General features: G+C 38.7%; 1 long non-coding RNA gene across 2 annotated transcripts in view; it reads left to right on the top strand.

The window, feature by feature from the left end:
- Window positions 1–19,943, top strand: part of LOC112956816 — a 43,000-nt gene extending 23,057 nt beyond the window's left edge. Inside the window, exons 3-5 of one of the 2 annotated variants that reach the window (XR_003251113.1) lie at window positions 11,193–11,254; window positions 15,347–15,689; window positions 19,800–19,943. This is a non-coding gene — a long non-coding RNA (uncharacterized LOC112956816). Of the gene's footprint in view, window positions 1–11,192; window positions 11,255–15,346; window positions 15,763–19,799 lie in introns of those variants that run through there. The other variant, XR_003251112.1, reaches the window with a different exon arrangement.
- Window positions 19,944–24,375: the final 4,432 nt, after the last annotated feature.

The following is a 24,375-nucleotide window of genomic DNA, read 5'->3' as shown; positions in this document are numbered from 1 at the left end:
GCTGAGCGATAAAAAATCTTTGCACAAAATACTGAACACCTTCAGGAGAGGAGCATCCATTTCCCTGCCTGAGCATACCAAGCACAAGAGAAGGTCCAACCTGCCTTTAACCATTACACCAGCCCACAGCCTCCATTGCTTGGTGGGGCAGGAGGTGTTCACTAACTATATGCCCTTGTGGCCAAGAAGGCAAATGGGATCCTGGCCTGCATCAGAAGAGTGTTACCAGAAGGTCAAGGGAGAGGATCCTGCCTCAGCTCTGGCGAGGCTGCACCTGGAGCATTGGGTGCAGTTCTGACTCCCCAGTGCAAGAGGGATGTGGAACTTCTAGGGAGGGTCCAGCGGAAGGCAACAAAGATGTTTAAGGGACTGGAGAATCTATCTAATGTGGAATCTATCTTATGAGCAAGCTGGGCCTGTTTAGCCTGGTGAGAGAGAACATTGAGAGGAGATCTGATCAATATGTATGAATACCTGAAGTGTAAAGAGGATGAGGCCAAACTCTTCTCAGGGGTGGCCAGTGATAGGACAAGGGGTAATGGTTATAAGTTGAAACATCAGAAGTTCCATCTGCATGTGAGGAAGAACTGCTTTCTTGTGAAGGTGACAGAGCCCTGGAAGAGGCTGCCCAGGGAGGTTGTGGAGTCTTCTTCTCTGGAGGTCTTCCAAACCCACCTGGGATGTGATCCTGTGCCACGTGGTCTAGATGTTCTTGCTTGAGCAGGTTGGACTAGATGATCTTTGGAGGATCCTTCTGACCTCAATCATTCTGTGATTATGTGAGTAGGTAACATTTGGATTTAATGCTGTTTGGGTAGATCTTCACCCTTTGCTTCACACCTATGATATGGGTAGCGATTGGCTAATTGACTGGCTAATTGTCATGAAAAATGAGATAGTCAGTTTTGCAGGCAACAGTGATGGGGACATTGAACTCATGGGATAAGGTTCATGGGTTGCCTGGCTCTTTGCCTCTTATAGCACATATCAGTGCAGAGTAAAGTGGAGATGACAGAGCTGAGTGGAGAAGTTTTTGGCCAAATCAGGCTGGATTTTTGTCTAAATCCTCAAATATTGCTGGCCCTGTGTCTTAACTTCAGCAGAATTCAGGTGAACTGGATCAGACCCAGGCCTGCTATGGATTAATGATGATCTGTTGGAAATAAAACTGTTTTTTTAAATGTCAAACAGAAATTTGCATATGTAACAGGTAAGAAGGAAAATTTGGACATGTTGACAGCTAGGTTGAGGTATTTTCATGGGACAAGATAAACTGTGCTAAGCAGTGTACTGTGATTGTCAGGTTTTTCTGTTGAAGCCTAATGTGTTGGACAACACTCCCTCCAGAGCTGGGAAGGAAAGCCCTAACTAGGCTCCTAGCAGGGACTTCTGGCAAAAAAAGAAAAGATCCTTGGCACATTTCAGGAGTTTTCAAGCACTGAAGGCTGCAGCTATTGCTCATTACCTCTGAGATCTGCTGTCAGATAAACACCTGTGTCCTGAAATTGAATTTTACACAAGATGCATCACTCCTGTGTGAAAGAAAGGTCCTCTGACAGTTCCTGGGATTTAAACAGCTTATGTTACTTCTGGGTGAGCAAAGCAAGCAGTTTGCAAAGTTCAGATGGCATCCTAACTGGTTCTGCTGAAACCACCTCAGCAAATCCCAACATGGCAATAGCTCCAGGGCTGTCCATTTGGTTCCACTAGTCATACTGAGCATGGTGCTCGGCAGCTGCTGCTGTGGTGCTTCTCCTCCCTGCCCTGCTGCTCAGTCCTGCCTATGCGCCACTGCTGCTGGCATGGGCGAGCTTGGGATCTGCAAAACAGGGAGCAGCTCCCAGTGCAGAGAGAGAAACACCTTTGGCATCAGTGCAAGTTTTGGCAGGGAGGGATGACATGGATGAACCAAGATGGCATGGAGTGTATGCATAAAAACAAGAAACAGGGTGGAGAAATGAGTGTCTGGGAGGAAGAGAGTACTATGGGATACAGAGATCTAAGAAGAAGAGTAGGTCTATTAAACAAAAATGTTAAAAATGTAGAAGTAGGGCAGAGAATGCAGCGAAAGGTATCTGACCAAGGCTGAGCAAGAAGGATTAGAGAAGTTAGCAAAAAAAGGGCAGGGAATGAAGTAAATAATAAGTACATTAAAATGTGCAGGGTAGGAATTATCCTGGTAATGCTTAGGCAAAGGGAACACAGATAATCTTGTGGTACAAGACTAGGTCTGACTCAGACTTACTGAATGACTCTCACCCAGAGTCCTGGAATTCCTCGATTCTCTGCAGTGAAAATGTGCAAATTTTCACATCTAGCACATCTAGCAGATCTAGCTACTAGAACCTAGTAGCTAAAGCTATAAGGATTTGCTAGCAGGTTACTAAGCATGCAATATGTTCACCACTGCTTGAACTCAGATTTATCGCTCCCGGCATCAGTTACCCAAATGAAGTAGAAAAGTTAGTGGCCAGGGGCTTCCTCAGGAGCAAATGAGGCGGATATGAGGTGAGTCCAGTGTCTCTCTCCTGAGACAGATCATGTAGGACACCCTCACTCCTAACTAGGAGCTTGAGATCAGTGGCCATGAAAGGTGGGGTAAGTCTCGTTAAGAATAAAAGTTGCAAAGTGACTTTCTACTCAGCAACCTGAGAAGAATTATTATCAATCAGAGTGTTTCTGTTTGTTACACCAGTGCTGGGAGTTTTCCTTTACCCCTGTTAAACAGCATGTGGCAGCTGCAGGTCAAATTCCTGATGTGAAGCGTGGCACCTTCTCAAAAGATGCAAGAGAAGTCCTGTGTGATCAAACTGTATAGCAAGACACATATAGCACCTGGATGTATGTGAGCCACAAAATATACAAACTGTCTGGAAAAGAGAAGAATCAGATTTTCAAACTATACTCTCCTAGATTTTTTATTTTCATGGTTAACATCTGAGTCACTTCAATACAAAATTTTTCTGTTCCTTAACTGAATCAATGTTCATTTTTAATATTTTAAGAAATCATTTACATTTGCAACAAAAACAATCTGGAATTTCCCATTGGACATGTTATGTACTTCCATTCATCTGACGGTAGTGTTGAAGATGTCATTAAAGTATGAATTATTGCTTATTAAAACAAAAACAAAGAAAATATCTGTAAATCACAGAATCACAGAATCACGCAATCACAGAATGACAGAGTGGTTGAGGTTGGAAGGGACCTTTAGACACCATTAAGTCCAGCCCCCTGCTCAAGCAGGAACTTCATGTTTTATGCTAAGTCCAGTAAGGAACACAAGGGAGGAAAGTGGAACTTTGTATACATGCAGAGTGGTCATTCAGTTCTTCACCCAGCCTTCAAGGTACTTACTTTCAGTACCATCCTTCTTGTGCAAAGCGGTGGTGGGGCTGCATCTCAAGTAGTGTGTTCAGTTTTAGGCCCCTCAGTACAAGGATGATATGAAGGTGCTGCAGTATATTAAAAGAAGGGAAATGAAGCTGATGAAGGGCTGGGGCATAGACCTTATGAGGAACATCAGAGAGAGCTGGGGTTATTTAGTCTTAAGAAGAAGAGGCTCAGGGAAGACCTAAGTGAGACTACCTGAAAAGAGCTTATAGTGAGGTCTGCCTCACACGAGCTGATCTCTTCTCCAGAGTAAGTAGTGACAGGACAGGAGGAAATGGCCTCAGGTTGTTCTGGGGGAGATTCAGGTTAGATATTAAAAAAAATTTCTACATGGAAAGAGGGGAGAAGCATTGGAATAGGCTGCCCATGGGAAGTGGTGGAGTCACCATCTCTGGCAGCGTTCAAGAAAAATGTAGATGAGGTGCTTAGAAACATGGTTTAGCAGGCGTGGTGGTGATGAGTTTATGCTTGGAACTGATGATCTTAAAGGTCTTTTCCAGCCATAATGGTTCGATGATAACAAGACACCTATTTCTAAACATACTCATAATTGCTCTATGCAAAGTGTATGCATCTTTTTTTTTTTTTTTTGCTCTGTGCAAAGTATATGCATGTAATTGCTCTATGAAAAGCTCTATGCATCTTTTTTTGAGAAAATTGTAGTCCAGAAATGAAGCACAAATCTGTATAAATGAATTGTCAAACTTATCCTGCCTGGTAGAAAGAAAAATCCATCAAGTAACTGCAACAACTGCAAGTAGGGATGGAGATGGTAATTGCTTTATTATATAATGATATAAACAAAGTGTGAGCAGTTTGGGCTCAGATCCCTTCTCAGGCTGTTCTCTCCCAAGCTCCGGTCAGTCCAAAGCTCCATCTCCCCCCATCTCCACCTGGCAGAAGGGTACTCCAAGAACTGGGATATAAATCACTGCGGAAGGAGTGGAAGGGCAGAGGACCTGAGCAGGTTCTGTTTAAGCAGCAACAACTTGCTGTGAAACATGTCTCTTCAACAAAAATAGCGGATACAAATGGCACCTGGACTCTGAATCCAAATTATTTGGTGTGAAACTGTTGTAAAAGCAATGCTTAGAGCAGGAGCTGTAACATTCACACCTTCATTTTCATAAAATAGGCACCTAAAAACATATTTGCTGAGAATCTGGTTTCAGTCCTTCAATTCTCCAAGTAGAAAGATAGGAACAAAAATAGCTTTGGGATGTGAATATAAATTCTTGAATGTATATGAAGACTCTCTTGATATTTTCCACAGCAATAGTTAAGATGAAATTAATCAATCTGTCTTCAGGTAAGACATTGAAGAAGTGGGTACCTAGAAGGGATAACACAACATGTTAAATAGCTGCTTATGGCTTTGCAGCAATGTGTAAGTGATAACACTGGCAAAGAGAATGATAGAATTCATTATTGGGAAGAAAATGCTTTAGCATTTCATGTGCCTGATGAGATCAATGAGCTACATACTACTTTCCAAAAAGGGCTATTTAAAGATTCCATAGATCAGAATATGTTCCACTACTGATACTTAAAAACAGAGAAATGCCTTGAAAATCTACCTTTTTTTTTATGTTCACTATCTAGAGAACTTAGCTGACATAGGTCAATGTGTTTTTCAGAAAAGCTGTAACACATCAAACAAGGAAATATAGAACCTCCTGGAGGTTGTATCTTTTTCAGTACGAAGTAATATCTTTTTGTGACTGAACACTACTGCATTCTCATATTCACTCTCATTCTGCCATGAGGCGTATGTTGGACATAAATAATTTATCTGCTTTTAGAATAGAATGGTCTAGCAAGGGGCAAAGTTATGTGAATAAGCAGAGAGGGTCTCAAGACAGAAGGGATCACAGAGGCACACAAAGGATTTACTGAATTGCTACTGTACTCTATTTGAAAAAAGGAACATTGCTAAGAGCCACCCACTTCCAGTTTACTTCCAGCATTTCATGAATGGTGTTATTTATAGACGTGGTTAAAATTTTTCAACCAGTCTCACTTGTTTGCACACAAATTACAGCTCAGCATTCCTAAATCATATGCGATTCTTTTTGAGAATTGCCCTTAGAACTTACACAGAACGCTTGTGTATTTCTCTATTTATGGTACATAGATATATAGTTTAGTAGATGCAAATTATTTCAGTAAACAAACAAGAAAGTGAAATCTAATAAAATCTGGCATTCAGTAATTTAGGGGATTCTTTTGTTGTCTTCTACTATGATCTTAAAGCCCTATCTAGCTAATGCTTTCACTTTCCAGGATTAGCAATGCTTTTACAAAGTCATTTATCTTTTGCTTAGGCTTAAATACATGCAATTTAAATGTACCAGATACATATCAAAGAATTAATTCTATTTGTTTTGCAAATGGCATGACTTATATGGACTTTTAGAATCTGACTAAGTACTACTGTAGGTCAAAACTTCATTGTTTAAGCTATTTTTTTAAGTTCTGCAAGGTCTAGCTCATTGCTTCTGCTTCCGTTCTTGAGAAATCACTATAGGTGCTGCACTGACCAGGACCACAAAGCCACCAGTACATAGGACATATGCAGCTCTCACTTGTTTTCCAGATGTTAAATTTTACACCAGATTCAAACAGCATAAAGTCCAACCTTTGCTAGGTTATATTGTGTTCACTTCGGAGCTAACTTTACCTACCTTTTGACATGAGTTTCTGTTGGAGAACACAATACTCTTAGATTGGGTGTGAAGAGCTAAATGAAAGATAATGCATGCGTTATTGAAAGCTGCTTCTGGCTGATGGAGGGTTTCAAAAAGTAGAGCAGTGAACTGTTTGTACAGCCAATGTACTTCAATCTAGCTCTCATTCTGTCTTGGAATGGCAAAGGAGAATAGCGGAAGAGCTTTTGCTAATAATTTCTATACCTAAAGTCTAAATGTTGGAAATTTATGGTAGACGAGTCATGTAATTTCATTTTACTCATGAAGCTAACAGAAGCTGCTGATCTTCAGGGTGTGACAGAGAGCTCACTGTGGCCCTCAAGCTTCTACATAAAGAAGCCTGGAGTGCATGAAGGAAGTGGAGAAATGGATGGCAAATTCAGTCTTCAGTGCTTCTACCAGGAAAGTTCCAGCTACCATTTAAGATGAGAGAAGGAGCCTTGGGGAGGTGAAAGAGGAAGAGGACTGTAATCTTGCACTGGAGCACCCTGCAAAATAAATATAACTAATTTCAGGTGTATAGTCTAAAGGGCAATTTCCCTCAGTTTTGTTATTAAAAAAATATGGAGATCAAAGGGGATTTTTGATTTAAAGGAGTATTTGTTTACTGTTCTAGGTTTTCTCTGAAACCATGAAAACCCCAATGTTATTTCCAGATATCATAATATCTCCAGTTCTGCATACGAAACTTAGAGCCCTTTCCATTTCTAACCTGATACAGCATTATCTTGCGGCAAAAATGCAATACAGCAGTATTTCTTTCCCCTTCTTTTCAGAAAAAAAATATTATTTCTCATTCTGTGTTGTATTATTTTTCTTCTACTTTTTCTACTTCATCAACAATTTGTCATACTTTGCTCTTTTTGACATCTTTGTGGTGACAAGGGAAGTTTAGATTGATGGCCTCTTACACTCTTCTGGTCAGGGAAGATAAATCAAAGTAAATTGTTTTATTAGTTAATAAAACCAATCAACTTCTTGGCAAAAATGGTGCAGAGAAATGAAGGAGTTCAGGGAGCAATGGTTGGTAAATGACAGGGGAAGGCAGTTGGGTGGAATATAGTGGTGGTGGTTGATAAAAACTGAAGGTGGCTGCAGGCAGCTTGCCAGTTTGTTCAAACTGAAACTTATCTCTCAGCTCAGGAGGGAACTATCTTAGTCTGTGGGATGTGTAGGATGAATGGATGTAGATTTGGCTCTGTAACCAGAACTCATAAAATTCAAAATAGCCAAGCTATTTTACTGCATAGTTGACCATGGATCTGTTTCTGTTTAGTTAAAGAGCAGGTGATTCTTGGAGATAAAGCCATTGTTCGAGATCATAATGCCATTAAACCTGACTTTTTTTTTTTTTCTTTTTTGTTTTAAGCAGAAGAAAATTTCAGATTATGAAAAAGAAAAAAAAAAAGCATAAAATCCCTCTTCTACCTCAGGACTATGTATTACTATTAACTGATATAAATCTTACTCCTATTTTGGTCAGAATCCTGACTCAAAGATTCCTGTTTGGAGCAGTCTTGCTTATCTGTGTCAGACATCAGATCCATGGCAGAATCCTAGAGATTTCACAACAGACACTGGAAAGAGAAACCTTAGGATCTCTCATAAGTAGTGCATTCTTTTACTAGCACTGACTAGTGGTCAAAATCCCAAGGAATTTCACTGTTTAGCATTGATAGCTAATGGCCACAATCTGTGGAACATGTTAAAATTTTCTTTCTGGCCTTTATTTAGAAGTTGAAAAAATCTTCAGGGCTTGGGAGCCAGCATGGAGATATATGTTGCATGTCTGCCAGAAGAATCCAGCATCTGTTGAACTCAATCCACTCATCTTCATTCAGCTTATCATGTGGATTCATAAGGACTTCTGTGTTGTGTATGTATTTGTACTGTTGAATTGTTTGTGCTCTATTTCCAAAAAAATCTTCAGTGGTTTGTAGATCTCATTGAACAGATATAAAGACTACTTCTACTCCATCATAGGGCTTGTCTTGCCCCTTCCTCCACCTTGACTTCTACACTTGAAGCTCTCTGCCTCTGCTCTGTCCTTTAGGCTCAGACTTACTGGTTGCTCATTATGTCTCTCTTGAATATCTTCACTTGTTCTTTGCCAAATTACTAGCTCTCCTGAATCTTGCTTTTAAAAATAATTTTCATTTTTAGGGAAGCACATGTATTTGGTGATTTTAAGTGAAAGGATAAGAAAAAAAAGCTTATCCAGACAGATGTTCACTCTTGGTAGCTAAGAGTACTCATGTGAAAGTGATGCTTAAAAACTGTTCTTTAAATAGAAATATCTTCAAATTTTCAAGTAGAGCTTTTGATGAGTTTCTGCACAGCCTGGGCATACGCAGTTTGGAGACAGTGAACTGAGGTTTGATTAAATTCCATGTGCACATTTCAAGCTCTGGAATAGTGCTGACATCTGCTGTTTATTCTTACACATACATTAAAAGTAGAATAGAGAATTACTGTCTCTGTGGTTTTTGCTGTCTCATTGCTGTGCAAAAATTACAAGTCATTTTATTTCCCACAAACTAACACTAAGTGAAGTCACAAGATGCAATAAAACTTGCTCAATAAATGTATGAGATTTTGAAACAAGGAGCTGACAGCAAAGGGGAACATGAATATTAATCTTTTTAATGACTATCAATGTTTTAGGTAGAAAAGGACTTGACACAAGTGGGCTGAGGAATAAAGTTCCTTATGCACAGGGGAAATACCTGGTCTGAAAGCTTTTTTGTGCAGAGATGACTTTTCAGTTATCCATTTCCACAGGAAATGGAGCTCCACAGGAGCTCTTAAAACGCTTGAGTCCTTGCACTTTTTCTTCTCAACTGCCTTCATCCCAGGCTTCAATGTAGGCTCAGCTACATTGGACCAAGAGTCTCACTTGTGAGAGGGGCCAGCAATGTGTGCATCATTTGAGGTCCCGCAGGCAGGTGTCACCAGTGAACACCCCAGGAACTGCAAAGAAAGAGCTGGAGTGAGACACTCCCGTGTTTCACACAGGTTATAAAAGGGCTACAAAGGTCCACTTTGTCACTGCTGGGGCTGGGCTGGACTTGACTTGTGACATGCAATGTGCTCGGCATGTCAACAGTGCCTCGACCCTTCTTGCTCTTGGCAGACATCCTCCCTTCTAACCTCACCCCTGACAATTCTTCAGAACAGAACAGTATTAGACTACAATTTTTTTTTTTGTTGTTGTGACCAGGTTGCTATTATGACAGTCAGCAGCCACAAGAATAAGAAAAGGAGGGGCTGTGGGAATCTCAGGTTTATCCTGTTAGTGTGGCACACAAAAACACTTTATGTTTCCATTCTCAAATGAAAGTAAATTCCTTATTTAAACTAATTGGTCACATGCACGGCAATTATAAATTGCATTTCCTTTAAAAACTATTGTAATTAATCACACAGATATTACCAGTTTTAGAATCTGCTCACTATGTCAAGTATAATGAGTCAGAGAGGAGCAAAATTTTTAGTTTGGTTTTAAAAGGAGAAAGCCTTTAAAATAGTATTTGAGCGCTTTTTGTCTGCATTGTGATATTGCATTCCATTATATTTTCTCTTTTCACAACTTTTCACCGTAGCTGTCAAGTCTGTAAGAATTTTTTTCTTTCTTTTTTTTTGTAAAAAACTTCATTTCCATTCATGTGAATCCAGAAGCTGGGCTTTTAAGATACTTGCAATTAAATTGGAAGAACTGGCAAAACTGCTGCAACCTTCCTGGGGGACAATGATAGTGTTTTAATGATGTCACTGCTAAGGGTCAGGTTTCTGGAGCCTTTGGCTTTGATTCTGCAATGACTTCCAATGAATCTGCTGGAACTGATAGGGTTCCCTTATGAGGAAGGTGACAGAGGGTTATATCACTGAGAAAAACTTAGGTCATAATTACAAAAGAAAACCAAAATATTAATCTCAGAAAAAAAAAGAAAGCTGTGAGTTTGAATATTCTTTGCATTACAATAGAGGCATTTGTATGCCATTTCTTAAGAGAGCATAAACATGTACAATAGTGTGATAAAAAGACAATAATATACTTGGCAGAGAAAATATTTAACTTTTTTTGCATATGAATAAAGATAACATGTACTGTCAGTCTCAAACTTGTTATTCTTATGTAAAAATAGTAATGAATGAAATTTAGAAAACTTTAAAATCCTATGAGAAATGACTTCAGTAATGGAAATTTGAAATAAATAGATGACATATGACAGCTTTTCAGCTAGAAAAGTTCTGGATCTTGCAGTTATAATCTCAGTGAGTATAGGTAGCTACTGACCTAAGGGGCTGTTGGCATTTTGGGTCTTCTGTGCTAGAGAATCTTTGCTATATGAAAGACCAGTGATTTTATTTCCCCAGATCCTTTCAGTTAATCTTCCCCTGATGCATTCCCAAACTTTTGTCTCACTAACCACTCAGAAAATCCATCTATTCAGCCACTGGAATTTTTGATAAACTAATCTTTGGCTGAATTAATAGTTCTCCACAAGGTGATTTGGTGTGACTACATTATTTTGACATGGCCATGAGGGCTGGTACTTTTGTTATGACTCTCATTCCCGAAATGGGACTTGACTTTTGTGGTCAATTTGAGAATTTGGTGGGGGAGCTGGAGAAGATGAAGGCTGTAACAGTGACAGAGACAGTCAGTGACATTAACCTGCTCTGATGCCTCTGCATAATTGAAAAGAAGCAAGAGACAGGGAAAATACAGCTGAGGTTTCAGTAGTGTGATTAGCTGACCATAGTCTGAGATGTTCATGTCAATAAATTGTAAACTGATAAAAAGATCATTTTCATGACTTTAAAAAAGATACATTGTTTTAGTTTATTTCATAAACTCCTATTGGCCTGACAGGATGTGATTAGATCTGTCTGATGTCCACCTGTAAGTATTTGTAAAAAATCTAGCCTGCATAAATTATTTCTTTAAGATGGAGCCTCACAAGGATCTCTTATAATTTTGTTCCTGATGCTTTAGAGTGCTCAAGGACATTTTCCTTGTGGGAATCCTCATGAGTTACAGCATCTCCACAGGAGCAAGGATTAATCTTAGCTCTTCTTCCACAGGTTCCAGTACATTGTCTGTCACATAATTCATCAGAGGCAGCACCATTACCTGGCTATTACAGGTATCTGGTCTTTCTCTTCTCCTTTGTCTCTCACTTTAACTGACAAAGCCTCACATCCAATCTCCTCTTCTTGCCATTGCCTAGATCTTGGAGATGATTCTTATTAATCACTAACGAGGGGTTGTTGCAAGGAAAACCCTACACAGACAAAACTGCAGTGAGGCAGGCAACAATCTGTTTTCCAGTTCTGTTGCTTTTGGACAAGAAATGATGAGCAAATACTACAGCAGGAAAGGTTCACTGTAGATATTAGGAGCAAAAAAAAACACTTTTAATAGTGAGGAGAGTGAAGTGATGGAACAGATTGCCTCGGGAGATCATGTTGTCTACAGGTGGTTTTGCAACTGAGACAAGCAGTGTCAGGAGTGAGGCAGAGAGTGCTGATCCTGCCTGAGGGCAGAGGGATGGAGCTTGTGACTTTCCAGGTCCCTTCTACCCAGAAATTACTTTGACACGCAAAGTTTGGTTTTAACTAGGTGAGCAGCTATTGCTTCCGCTTGAACTTTGATGCTTTTGTGTTACCAAGACTGGGCCTTGGACTCATGAATACTCAGGTGAAAGTAAACTAACACCCCTTCTCCTTTGCTCTCTCAGCTGGTATAGCAGGCAGCAGCAGATTGTAAATGGAAACTAGTGCACTGTATTTAACATCTATTCCCTCTGCATGCAACAACCTTTTAACATCTTCCAACAACATAAAAACAAGAAGAACTGTATTATAACTTAATGTCGGATAAATCAATAGAAAAGTAGCCTGCAGTATATATAAACATAGTACTTTGCAAAATCTTTCTTTTGCTCCTGTAAACTCTCTTAGATGCTGTTTCTGCAGTTCCTGCTACAAGGTTGCTCTGAGGTTTGAGTGCACTGCTGTGACAAGTCAGAGTGGAAAGAAATGTCTACAGAATTTATACCTCTACTCTATCCTACTATAATAAGACATCTTCTAAGAGCAGGAAGAGCCTGTCCCTTTCTTTTTGTGTTTGCTCTTTTAGGTGGTGGCTTTTAGCATGTATATCAAACTGAGCAAACAAAAATCACACACAGTAATCGTGGACTACATATGATAGTTTCTTCCTGCTCTTTCAGGTTTGAACATTAACTGCATACAGCCAAGAAATGGTATGAATATACAGGCAGGAAAAAAAATACTCTTTTGCTATGCAAGATAGTTAAGCCCTACAGTCATTGCAATTTCAAAGGACCTCCTATAATGCTGCATCAATGCAAGTGACTGAATACATCCAGGGTGGAAGAGGGTTTGGTATGTATCATTTGGCAATAGTATATAATGGGTATAATATTTGTAACAGCTGTTAGGTACTCTGAAGCTACACTACATTTATGGAATTTTCCATTGAGCTCTAAATATTCAGGTCACATACACAGTTAAATTTCCAGCAGTGGCAGTACAGATAAAAGCACTCCAACCGTATGCCATAATTGTGCTCTATTTAGAGAGTGCAGCAACTCAGGCATTTTCACAGCAGTCATCTTAGATACGGTATACATTCTGCTTTATAAATGCCAATTCATTAGCACATGTAACACGTAGCATGCTGCTTTTAAGAAAAAAAGAGGGAGAATGTTGTGTTTCAGTGAGGAGCAAACATACTGAAGTAACCTATTACTTAGAAGATGGAAAAATGCCAAGAAAAATGCCAAATTCAGTTTCACTCTATATGCAAAGATTTTTTGTGGAATATTAAAGGCCATTTTGTAAGAGGTTTCAAATAAAGCATTTTAATTAGAGTATCAAAAAAATGTAAAAAGACTTGATAGACTGGAAATTACCTCTTTAAGTTATTAAATTGCCATATATTAAATATGCAATATGAAATCTGTTACCTACGGATAAGATATGGTTTTATAATACAGTGAACTAGTCTTTATTATTATTATTATTATTATTATTATTATTATTATTATTATTATTGGTAGTGGTGCTAATCTAGCACCACTAGGCTAGTTCCAGGCTGAAAGAAAACAATATTGCTTCATGGCTTCATACTAAGTTTTTTTTTTTTTTTTTTTTTTTTTTGCATTCAGTGACTGCTAAGCCAGCAAGTCATGCCAAAAATGGATACTACAAATAAAAGCAAAATCATTATATCACTGCAATAAATTCAAATAAAACCTGTAGAAAACACTAGCTTGAATTAGACAAGAAAGAATGTTCACATGTTGTATGATCAGGTTTGAGACAACCAGCACAGCTAAGTGAGATCAGGTATTCATGAAAAGTAGGTCAGTTCAGACAATCAGATCAAGTTCCTGGTCTTGCTGGGCTTATGAATAAAATATTTTTTTACCTTTTTCTACAAATGAAATTGCTCTGTCTTGAACAGCATATATATAAATCATTTTTAAGACTGATGACTGTAAAAACTGTCCATGACCAAAATTTGGATTATTAAACTCTATTTGTTAGCTGCCTTTTTTGTGACCTTTCTTTTGTAAGCTCAGGATCATATTAGAAGAAGATGACAAAAACCTCTGACCTTACATCTTAGCTTACATCCAAGCTAGAAGCCCAAAAGAAATGAGATACTTTGTGCTCTGTCCTTTGCCCTTGTCCTGCCCTTTGTCCTATAGTATGTGATAATTTTTCCCATGCAGTTTAGTTCTACTTCACCCAAGAAAACCTGAAGGAGGTCAGCACTGAGGTGAGGGGTGGGATCAAGGTCATGACCAGAACATAGCTACACCTTTGTGACCAGATGTATTTTCTGGAGCTAAGGAAAGCTAGTTGTAAAATGAGTTGATGGCTCTAGAAAGTCTGGCAATGAAGCTTTACAATAGCCCCACTGGCCATATTTTCACATTCTCACAGGATTTTACAGCCCCTTTATCAGAGTTGGCAAAAGGGAACACCAAATTTGCACCCACCTCTCCAGCTCATGACTAGCTTTATAGGCCTGAACCATCAGCAAAGGTATGATCAGCTCCTTGAAATGGTGCAGAACAGGCACATGTTGCCTCTGGCCAGCTTGGCTTTGGTGTCTGTCACCTGTGCCAAGAGACTGACGCTAACACCCGTGCATGCTGTAGGCTCCTGCTTTGCTTCGTGGAAGCCCAGGCCCTGAGACAGCTGTGCGTGGTGCACAAGAGCCCTTCCATGATAGATCACATAAGGGTATGGGGGATAACAGAATGAACTGAATGAGCTCAGCTGTTGGCCATGTTAGGAGATGTTTCTACTGGGCAATATCTACCTTAAAGCATTGGTCTAATTTGAGCCAAAGAAGGACAGGACACACCAAAAGGTAGAGAGTCTCCTTCACTTTGGTCTTTCTTCAAGATAACAATGTCTTGAAAAACGATTACAAGAACTTACTCCTAGTTTCATGACATAAAGATGATTATTGCAATTCTGATAAGATTTTGATTGTTAAATGTAGCATAAGTAGTATAAGTAAGTCCATGCAATGGCTTATAATATTATGTCTCTAAACAAACAACGATTCATCTGTCTCAAGGAAAATGCAGATACATTTAAATTTGCCAAGACTCATTTGTCAATGAAAATATGAAATGGGCATTAGGAACAGCAAACAGGGCTTGATCATCCATCAGACAAAGTTGGTAGCCTACCAAGGCTGCTGATTGTATGAAGGCTGCTGATTGTATCAGTGTTTTGTCTGTTTGCTTTCTTAGTTCTTTCTGGTCAATTTTATTTGCTACTATTTGTGCAATCTGTCTTGAAGTTACTACAGACCGCAAAACCAGTGGAAAAGAAGGAGCAAAAAGGCAGCCCTCACTGTACCCTTTGATTTCATTTTGCCATGGTCTTCACTCTGCTCTCTGCAGTATTAAATAAAAAAAGATTTAAAGGTGGGCAGTACAATTCTCCTCTCACTGTGTGCAGGTCACTAGATCAGTTGTTTGGCAGGGCCTAACACACAAGCCTGTGAGCTAGAAAACCTTGGAACCCTGCAGCTGAATTTCAGCACCCAATGTTAATTTAAATAAATCACCAACTTTTAAATATATGTATATTACATATATGTATATTACATTATATACATGATATGTATGTATATAAATGTAAAATATATCCATATACTTAATTTTGATACCTTTTTTTCCCAGTAAAGAAGATTAAAGAAAGGTCATCACAGAAGTACAGACAACAAATTCAACTACTAGCTCCCTCAAAGCAGCTGAAGAATTTTATGGATGTAACCTTCATGTCTTTTCAAGCCAAATCTCTCTAATCTTTCAAATCCAGTTTAATCTTGTTATCAACTCACTTGGCAGAATTAATATTGTAAAATGGGCTGTTTGCCAGGGTGCTTTACATTCAGTTTCTTTTCTGCCAATTCAATTACAAATGATTTCTTTACAAGGTGTAATCATATATAATGGAACCAATGCATTCAAAAAGACTAAAGAACTTACAGCTGATGGCTGACTATTTTACACCTCTGTAGAGGTAAGTAACCTGACAAGCACTGCTTCTCAGAAGAGGATATTAGAAGTTATATTTATTTGATAATACATTCAACTAAATCTACACAGCAGGTAGAAATTAAAATAAACTGATCTAGAACTATCAGAAATGAAAGTAGTCTCATTTTCACACTGATTTATCAAAAATGGTTGTTAAGTGGAGATGTCCCAGTTTACATTTGGGTAATGAAACATTTACTCACTTTGTTTGCCCAGCCCAGAACAAATTTGTCACAACTTCATTACTTAACACCAAAGCAAAACTAATTTCACTATTTATGGCTAAATCACTGGTATTCCCAGCAAGACTTCTGTTAGAATTACTTTATCCACATTGGGATGGTAGCAATCATGCTAGCAATATGCTAATGATCTAAACTCAGAGCAAAGCCACAAGGGTGATTTATATCTATGTATTGTCTGGGAACCTATTCATACCAATTGTACCTTACCAAACACAATGATGTGAAGAATGCTCAAATTGCTTGTGTAAAGGTAATAGGTTTTCTGTGGACTTTTCCTTCAAAATCTTGGATGTAACCATTATGAAGAATTATTTGAAAACTATCAGTAGGCATAGCCTGGTATGCAGCCATCACATGAATCTAGTTATTAGCTGAACACACATAACATTCTCAAAATCTTTTCATTAAAAGATATAGAGGTGTTTTTAATATTGTGTAAATGAGGAATTCTAGATCTGTTTACCCAAAGACTCATTCAAAATAACCTACACTGCATATGAGCCAAGACTTGGGGAACTAATTGTAAAAAGAAACAATAAATCATTGTAATGAATGAAGAAGAAAATTTAATTCGTAAAATTTACCTTGAGATTTCATCACATTTATTGCAAAAAGGTAATGTTGTTATCTCAGGGTGCTAGAGATCTTGGGTGACTTAATGTCTTGACCTTCTTGAGTTTATGTAAATTGGTTAGAGAAAAATACACACACTAGGAGACTTTCCAGCAGTTCCCAATGAGCGTATGAGGAAGCCCTCTCTCTCTCAGAAACAAACTACATTTCATCATTAGAGATAAGAAGAGCTTTTTATCTCTCTGTGAAGTTTCGTCAGGTTCTTCCTGTGCTTTGTCAATGCTTACCAGCAAAACCAAATGAGTCTGTAGTTTCCATTGGGTCAGCCTGTAGGGTAATTCAAATAAACTTTCTCTTACTTACTGATAAGTAGTCTTATAGGATGACCTTGTTCTAGAGTAGTGGCTTTGTCTTGGGATGTTAGCTAGGCATGAGGAGGAAACTCAGCCAGAACATATTTTCATCCATTTTTTTCTGGTGTTGTCCGCAAATCCTGGCATAGGCTGATGACTGTGACAGCTAAGGTAGTGGTTACCTCCCAGGAATCAACATTGCCCTTTAGTGTCAGATGTAGGACATCTGACAACATGTAGTGAGAGAGGTTTTTTTTTAAAAAAAAAAGGTTGGACAAATGGCTGTCTCAGCCACATTTTATGATGTAGCAGTCACTGAACTGAATAATGCAACTGGTACTCTCATTATGTTTTCCCCCACCCAGAGACATAAAGAATGTGAAAATCCAGAAGATTATTTAAAACTATTCCTTTGGCACTGGAATTTTAATAATAGGATTACACAGCAGTGTTAGACTCAAGTGTTTGGGGAAGAAAGACTAGCAGGTCAATCAAGCTCAGTGTTGCCCACAGAGATGGAAGTACTCAGTGAAAATAGGCACCATCCGCTCAGGAAATCCCTGTTTTGACCTTATCTCAACTATCCCATTCCTCCAAACCCCAGTCTGTCCCTCACCTCTATGCCTTTCTCCTGAAACAGTTAATCATCTACTTCAAAGTCATTCTCTGAAGCTGTTGACAATTGAAAAATCAATCATATAATTAACTACCGAAAACCTACTGTAGTCCAATTAACTCTACTGGATTCCCAGTGAAGTGCTGAATCATCTTCCAGACTTGCCTTAAGTAACTGAGCACCTTTCCATACACAGTACAGCTCTAGGCTGCATGGAGAGACTCTCAATACCAAAATGGTCGAGTGATGAACACAAAAGCATGCCAGTCTCTTGGTGTGCTTGTCTCTTTTGGTCAATCTTTAAGAAAAATTCAAATTGCTTTCTGTTATGGAAACAGAGGTTTGAGGTAGCATACAGGAAAATTTGTTGAAGTTAAGTTCTGATTGTTTTTCTTGTATGTAAATGTTTTACAAAAGGACTCTAGAAAATAAGAATATAAGAAATAATAATAAGAAAACAAAAAACAACCACAGGCTCTTCTAATCAATTCTTCATGGCTTACTTTTTATTCTAATTATTGAAATAAATTATTTAATTAGTATAACTTTTCATGAGTCTTTTATGTATGTATTTCTGTCACTTACCTCATTTTGAGTAATCACAGCATGAATAAACTCTTTTTTAGCAGAATTTCACCACTGTAATGTGCCATTAGGGAAAAAAAATCTCTCAGTATTCCTCATATTTAACAAAAACCATTTGAAATAACAATGAAAAACATATTCTGCAAATACAGAAAAGAGCAGGGCTCAGCAAGCATGAAGAAGGTCTGTCTCCAGTCTGATCTGAGTGAGACTGAGGAGTTTTCACAGATTGTACTTGAGTCAGTGCCTAGACTAAAAATTAGTTGTTCTGTTCCATAAGATTGATCTTATAAATTAGTATGTTGCTTACTCCGGGCAGATTATGCATCTTCCAAATGATTTTATTAACTAAAATAACTTAGAAATATGTTAAGTGAGACGATCTTGAATGTCCAGCACAAATCTGCCAGTAATACCTTTTTTTACAGTCTTACCTTTTCTGAAACATTCTTCTGAGTTGCCTCAAGAGTTGGTTCAAGTCTGATCAAGGTCTACCTAGCAAGCCAAAGCCAAAAGTCAATGGCAGAAGGCCCAAGCACTAAGATTAAAATTTCTGTCTCCAATCCTTTTCAGATCATTTGGATATAACCTTACTAAATGGAGTATGTAAAGCCAGTGACTTGCTAGGATGGGAATGGGGATACCCTGAAAAATGGAAAAGCTTAAATACAGTGGTGCTGCATTTATGGGAGCAGTTTAACCACTTTGCATGCTGCTGCATCTTCTGAAGTGGCTGATGGGCTACCAGGGTCTTTTTGACTTTATCAAGGGGCTAGCAGGTTAGTCTTTTGCTTGGCCACCAGCTGCCCACAACTGCCTATGAACTGACTCACAGCCCCTCTTCCACCTGGACAATTGTTATAGCTCTGCAGAATGCTTTCCAAGTGAAAATAATACAAATATGTTGCTGTGTTATATTAAAGCATAAGGAGATCAACCCAAAAGAAATTATATGGTCAGTACCAGCCTTCTCAAATTTAACACTGTAAAACACATTAGTTCTTTTTGACAGTATCATAAGAAGGAGGGAAATGTGACCAGAAATTATAACATATTACTCTTCAGTTTAAGAATGAGTTTCATTTTCATTCTAGCCCTACCTGTGGAGTTCTGTGTTAATATTATGAGTGAATACTTCATCACGTGTCTAAAGTATAATTATAACTGTGTAACTCGTTGCAGTAGGAACTCATAGAAACAAAAGCTATACATGACTTACTAATAATATTGGGCAAATTCATGTGCAAGAGGCTCATCAGTTCCTGTTAAATACCCTGATCCAAATGTAAGCTTCAGCTCAGCCAGTTCCTAAACTAGAAGTTATTGTAAAGACAGGTGTTACCTTGAAAAAATGCATTGTGTAATTTGTCTACTTTTAATAAACTTTTCTTAAACTGGGATCACATATATTGTCGAAGACAGGTACTGGACTAAATGGAGTCAGTTTTCCTCAGTATTTAAAAGAATTTAAAATATTTGACCTCCATCTCACTTGGTAACTGTACTCTTTCCAAATAGAGATTTTGTCATATAAAACATACCTGTTAGTAATGGTTGGTATGTGCTCTCAGGTGATGAAAATGAAGGGTTTGCTGAAAAGACACTTTATTCATGCTGTGCTTTCAAAGGGATTTTAGTGAAATGTCTGTGGGCACAGAGTTCAGTGAGTGTCACACCAAAGTTTGTTCATTATTGCTGCCTTTTTTTTCTCATATGTCCAGGAAAAAGACAGAGCTCACGTCTGTTGAAATCACTTCAGAAAGGGTCGCCTGAAACCTACAACTTCCTACGACTAGGAAGGAGAAAGACCTTGGTCTGGAAAAAAACTAGCTGGGGAGGAACTGTGCTGAAAATGTCCTGGAGGTCCTGGCAAACAGAAGGCTAAACTCTAGCCAACAGTGCAGGAGTTTACAAGAAAAAATGAAATTAATTTCAAGTAATAGTAGCAAATTCTTGATGCTTTAAGATTGAGCTGGTTGTGGAGGAGATATTCATACAGCTCAAGAGAAAAAAAATAAATGTAAGATAATACTAAACCTGACATCAGAGAGTTCCAAGGAGTTTTATCATATAAGAATGTAAGCAAGAGGAGAAGTCTCCAGAGATGAGATCTCTCCTGAGCCCATTTGCACATGACATCTTCATTAGCTTACCCATGGAAAGAGTGGAGAGAGTGCCTTTTACCACTCTCTCTCTGTTATGCATCTTTGATTGATGATAACAGAGTACTTATGGTTCAAGTTTCGCCTGTGGTAGTTGTACATCCAGCCAGAGAGGAAGCTCTGCTTTGCCTGTGCAGTATCTGGTCACTAAAAGGCACTACATGAGCTGTATTTCTGCTTAGCTGAGTTGCAGATTACCTATCTAACATCCAATTGATAATGAACTGTGAAGGCCATAAAAATTCATCTCTAATTAAAAGAAAACTAGTCTGTTTATTGGAAAACTGTTTTTCTGAAGCAACACAATTTTGCTCTGAGCTGCTTTCATTTCAGAGGTAGGTGTCTGCTGACAGATTGGCAGGTCCTGTGATTGGAACTGCATGCTCCTGTTGGTTTCAAGAGAAATCAGCCTTTAACCTAGCTGTGTTGCATTCTCATTTAAAAAGCAATAACAAAATATGGATTAAAGTGCGTACAGGCAAGATACATGTAATCACTCAATCTACTGGATGCTGTTAATGCAAGCTCCTTACAGGACTGTGATTTTGATATTAACTATTGTGATAATTGATTTCAGTAAGATAGGACATCCTGTGATTTAGATTTAATTTGACTGAAAAAAAATTAAAAGTGTCTTAAAAAAAGCAAAACAAATCAAAACAAAAACCCAAATAAACCTGAAAAAAAACACCAGTCTATTATTTGGGATTTTTTTACCTAAGTTCAATATTGCAAAGAGCTACCACCTCTCTTTGAAGACTGACCTTGCTAACAGTCATACTTACATCTAAACTTGAAAGCTTTGCAGTCTCTGTGGAAGTGGCACAGAGGAGGCTAAAGTTCTCCAAAGACGGGGAGAGAATTAAGTGGGTTCTTATATGTCTTAGCTGCACAGATTAATTGCTGAATTCTTGTGTAAAAAATGCGAGCAGCAATTTGTCCTCCTGAGTACTTTGAAGAGTGACATCTGCTCAGTTTTCACAGAATCACAGAATCATTAAGGTTGGAAGGGACCTCCAGAGATCATCCAGTCCAAGCCCCCTGCTCCAGCAGGGACACCCAGAGCACAGGGCACAGGGCGGCATCCAGGCGGGTTTGGAAGATCTCCAGAGAAGGAGACTCCACAGCCTCCCTGGGCAGCTTTAGAATAATAAATATAATAGTTCCAGCTTTCAAGAGAGAGTTACAAGTGCTCAGTGGAAGTATATACCTGCCTAGGTTCTGTTAGAGGTGGATAGTCAAAAGATCTATTGAAATCACAAGCTGTCCCTAATCACAGCCTGACATAACCCATTTCCAGCATGGTCTGTGTGGTGCTTCTGCTACTGGCCCTCTGCTCTCCTGTCCTGGGAGTCCTTGACCACTTTTCTCTCACAAAGTGGGGATATACAAAGGACAGGACACTCATGCCTGGCTATCTGAAGAAGCTTTATTCTTCCTCGCTGTGGTCAGTCTGTTTGGTAGGTGACTGCCCAACAGCTTTGCTGACTTCAGCTAGCTTGCTGCCTAAGAGGACACATGTTTTGCGGGGCCAAGAGAAGAGGTGCCCAGCTCTCCACACTGGCTACATCCAGGACTTCTGGGTGCACTTTCAGCAGCATCTCCAAGAAAATGCTGGGAAGCGTAATCTGCCTGCACTGGAGTCCTGCTCAGCCATTTTAGAAATTCTAGTTCTGGGAGATGAAGGCTTTCACTTGTGGGTACAGATTCTTTTTTTTTTTTTTTTTTTTTCATGGAAGTAGCTAGAAAATACTCAAGGTGGAACAACACTTCTATGTCTAAACATTAATGAACCTCACTAAGTTTTTAAATAACTTGGCAGTATTTGGTTATTAGGACTCTAGTTCTACAGGCATTCAGCAGCTGTGGTTTGCCTGTTAATATTTCTCTGCTGTCGTGCCAGTAGCAAGAGTCATTAATTTCACGCGGTGATGCACTTTTATAAAATCTCTATGAAAGCTGAATGAACTTGTAATGAGCTAATACTGCTGTACCCTTTGGTGAAGCTTTCTGGATTATCTACATCATTTAAATCTAATGTGCCTCATAGTCTAAGAACCCTTGATCATACTGTGAGATGATATAGCTGGTACAATTGCATTCCAAATGGATAAGTATTTAAGGAACAAATATGACTTTGGCACCAGATGTAACTTGGGAGAATTAGGGTTTCTGAAGGTAGACAGCTGGATACAGAATCACAGAATTGCAGAATGGTTGAGGTTGGAAGGGACTTCTAGAGATCATCTAGTCTAAACCCTGCTCAAAGCAGGAACATCTAGAGCACGGGGTACAGGGCGGCATCCAGGTGGGTTTGGAAGACCTCCAGAGAAGGAGACTCCACAGCCTCTCTGAGCAGCCTGTGCCAGGGCTCTGTCACCCTCACAGGAAAGAAGTTCTTCCTCCATTTTAAAAGTACTCTCTTTTCAATATTAAGTAGTTACAGTGCAGACCGCTATGGAAATTTAGAGTTTTTTATTTTTCAGAGCCCAAGTTCGAAGAAATATTCTTTAAGCCTACCATAAAATCTTATGCATGATAGCATAAAAAGGCAAGTTCTAGGAAGGAGCTCTCTGGAGATCATGCCTTTAGTCACTGGTATGTGAAACAAGAGGTTAATGTTATTCTTGTGTGTCTGACTGACTGTTTTACTAAGGAGAAAGGCAACATTGTAGTTATTTGTCCTTTTATTATACTAGTGAGATGCATGTATATAGCCTTCTGTACTACTGCAACTCAGCAAAGGTCACTGAGGCTGTATAATTAATGTATAAATAGCTTAGAAATTCTCTCTGTGAAAAGTGGCTGACATTCAAACAGTATAAATAAGCAATGAAATCCAAGTGATCTCCTCATTTTTATCCAATTTTACTTCTTTCGGTATATCATGACAAGATATGACACAATGTCTAGAGTATATTGAGTCTGGGTATCATGTCATATCCATAGTTTCTGTCTCATTTTACCTGACAGGCTGTAGCATCATAGAGTTGGAGGAGGCTTGAGTCTGAGCTGAAGAGCAAGCAGTTTGTCCTTTTCTCTGGGATCTCTAGCTCCTGGAGACTCTTATTCTGCTCTCTGTGCAAGCCCAATGATGAAGAGTCATTTTTTTGAGGGTCATTGTGTCTTAAGTTTACTTTGCCAAAGTAACAGTAGGAAACACAGCTCTTTGGATCCCTGCCCATTGATGTGGTCTGTGTATGCATTACTCATTTGTTTGTGCACCTGAGACTGCTAAGGTCACATCCTATATTTCTGAGCACACTTTTCTCTGTGGTGGAGTCTCCTGGGGCAGAATTTGCCTGTCTATCTGAGCGCGCAAAAAATATTGAAACAATGCAATATTCATGAGACTAAGGGTGAACTTCTTTTACCTTTTCTATACAGCAATTGTGTCAAGAGCCTATGAATTTTGTTATTTGAATTTTAGCCTGTATTGGATTAGCCAATGCAATTAAAGCACCTCGGTAGCTGAATAATGAGTTATTGCATAATGACAACATGTGATCGACAGGCAGTACTTTAGCTATATCTCAGTTAAAGTTTATAGTGATTGCAGGGTTGTAGAGAGGTGTTTTCTTACAAAAATAAAGCCACATTTAGAGTAATGTGGGCTACTGTGTTCATCTTTTATATCCATAATATTTCCATATTTGGTGGAAATATATCCATAATTGGTGAGTAAAATTAAAGAAACATAAGAAATTTTGTAATAATACAAGAGAAGAAATGATGCAATCATTTTTTGGTGAATTGTATTTTTCTAGCAAGTATGGCACAGAAACATGTATTGTGTTAAGAGACGGATCCCTTAAATCTGTTTATTATCTCAAAAGGGGATGAAAGTATCATGTATGTCTTCTAGAGAAATGTAATAGTATGAATCCACTAAACTAGTATCAATTACTTGTGGAGAGAATTTCATGGCACTGCTGAATCTGGGATCAGCAATTGCTCCACCCTTGACTCTCACAAGTACACAACTAATCAATCAAATTAAATAAAGCTTTCATTTTTCTTTTTCCTCCTTCTTTGAATGACACAGTGCCAGCCAGTGATCTGGTTCTGCAGCATTCCTTCCTTCCTTCCTTCCTTCCTTCCTTCCTTCCTTCCTTCCTTCCTTCCTTCCTTCCTT

This window comes from Nothoprocta perdicaria, unplaced genomic scaffold, assembly GCF_003342845.1.
Source record: "Nothoprocta perdicaria isolate Ctin4 unplaced genomic scaffold, notPer1 scaffold_67, whole genome shotgun sequence".
NCBI lineage: Eukaryota > Metazoa > Chordata > Aves > Tinamiformes > Tinamidae > Nothoprocta > Nothoprocta perdicaria.
Note: the sequence above shows the minus strand (reverse complement) of the source record. Positions and strands in the feature narration are given on the sequence as shown.